The following is a 2,121-nucleotide window of genomic DNA, read 5'->3' on the forward strand; positions in this document are numbered from 1 at the left end:
TGTAATTTTGGGCAGATAAGTCTTTGCGGGGAAAATGGTTATGTCAGTTTCAAAGGACTGTTTTGTTTTAGTTGCTGGTGATAGAAGCCTAACTGAATCTGATTTAAACCAACAAAAGAGAAGGTGTTGGCTTATTAGCTAAAAAGTCTACCTGTAGCTTCAGGCATAGTTGGATCCAGAGTCTAAAATGTTATCACGAGGCTTTCTTTCTCCGTCTTTCTTTGTTTTCCAACACAGGCAAGTCATTTCTATGAAGGCTCTTGGAAGCTCTGTAGTCGCATACTTGTAGCTCAGAAATGTCAGGAAAAAAAAAAAAAGAAAAAAGCTTTGTTTTTGGCCACTATTTACAGCAAAAGTCTTAGGATTGATTGAATCCTACATTCCTGCCCCTAAATCTTCATGGTCATGAGGATGAAATGTCCTGATGCGCCAGGTCTGAGATAGGCAATGGGTCAGATCCACCCAGTCCACAGTGTCGTAAGTAGAGGAGGGAAGGTACCCCGAGGAAAGTCAGGAGGGGAGAACCGAAAGAGTAGTCAACGGATACTAGGGAGGCAAGAGGCTTGCAGCATAGGGGCTAAATGAGCCGGGTCAGCAAATTGTTTCTATAAAGGGCCAGATAACAATTATTTTAGGGTTTCTGCTGAACTTACTCAGCTTTGCTGTTGTGGTGCAAAAACGACCATAGGCAGTAGTTAAATGATGGGCCTGGCTTATCAAGTGAACTTTATTTACAAAAATAAGCAGTGGGCTGGATTTGATCCATGGCTATGGTTTGTTAACCTGCGGTCTGAAAGATAGACTGCACAGGAAGAACATAGAATCTTCTTTTCCTACTTATTCCAGAAACCTCTACAAATGACATCTGGCACATTGAAAATACTTAATAAGTGTATTATTATTTTTATGTTATTATTTTATTATGCTAATAACAATGATAACATTAATGATAATTATAATAACACTAATTGCATAATGAGATATAGTGAGTTATGAATAATATGTCATCAATATTTTCAAGAGTTGTTTCTATACTATTAGTGGACCTTCCGCTCTCCATACTTACAGAGCTGGAAGGCACCACAGAGGGATCTGATTCAATTACCTCATTTTACAGATGAATCTTAGGCTCAAGTTCAAACAACAAACTAGTGATAGTTTTGGAATTTGCAGCTGTTTCCTCCAGCCCATCTCCTGAAGCCTTGCACGACTCTACCTGATAGACACATGGTGTGCCTAGTACATTTGAGCACATGGGTGGAGTCAGACCATAAAGATTCATTGATTTTTGGATCCCAACTGGGGAGTATGGTGGCTTAGTATGGGGTATGATTCTAGGCATGTTCTTGAGCCAGTGCAAAGACCTGATTCTGGACCAGTATGTGTTTTATGACTCATGAGAACTCCCTGCTGCTGGGATGACTCAGATGTCTGTTTTACACGAAGATTACTAAACACCTCTTGCTACGTTTGAAAACAGTGAATAAAATGCCTTACTGTCTCTTCCTCATTATTTCCATTGGCTTAGCATGCTGGCAGCCATCTAAAAACAGCATATCTTCAATTTGCATGCTGGTGAAAGGCTTCCTCTCCAACCCTCCATCAGCATGGACAGAGAGAGGCCCATGGACACTTATGTCTACACTCAGTGGGACAGACCCCTTGGCCAAATTCTTCATGATGGGTAAAACTCTCCTTGGGTTTTGGTTAACCAACAGTTATGCAGTGATCCAGGAAGTGGATATTTTACACCCAGAGCTATTTCGTACCCGCCACCCACCCCCCAACCCCCGCCCCGAAACAGTTGTTTCCAACTGTTATTACTCAGGGTCATTTACATAAATCAATGAAAAGAACTATTTTCATGAATCGAAACTATGCCATAGAATCCTCTGGTCCCAAGTACTACAGAGACCTCAGTTAACAGAATGGAACATTTGGGATTTGGTTTACTACTTTTAAGCTCAAGGTCAGCAAACTTTTCTGCATAGGATCATATAGTAAATATTTTAGGCTTTGTGGGCCATATGGTGGGCTGTGATTTGCTGACTCCTGTTCTAAGCTCTAGTTAATTATAAAGAGCAGACCAAAAGATGGAGTATTTGAATTGGCTGCCCACTT

Source organism: Panthera uncia, chromosome D1 (assembly GCF_023721935.1).
Source record: "Panthera uncia isolate 11264 chromosome D1, Puncia_PCG_1.0, whole genome shotgun sequence".
In the NCBI taxonomy this organism is placed as follows: domain Eukaryota; kingdom Metazoa; phylum Chordata; class Mammalia; order Carnivora; family Felidae; genus Panthera; species Panthera uncia.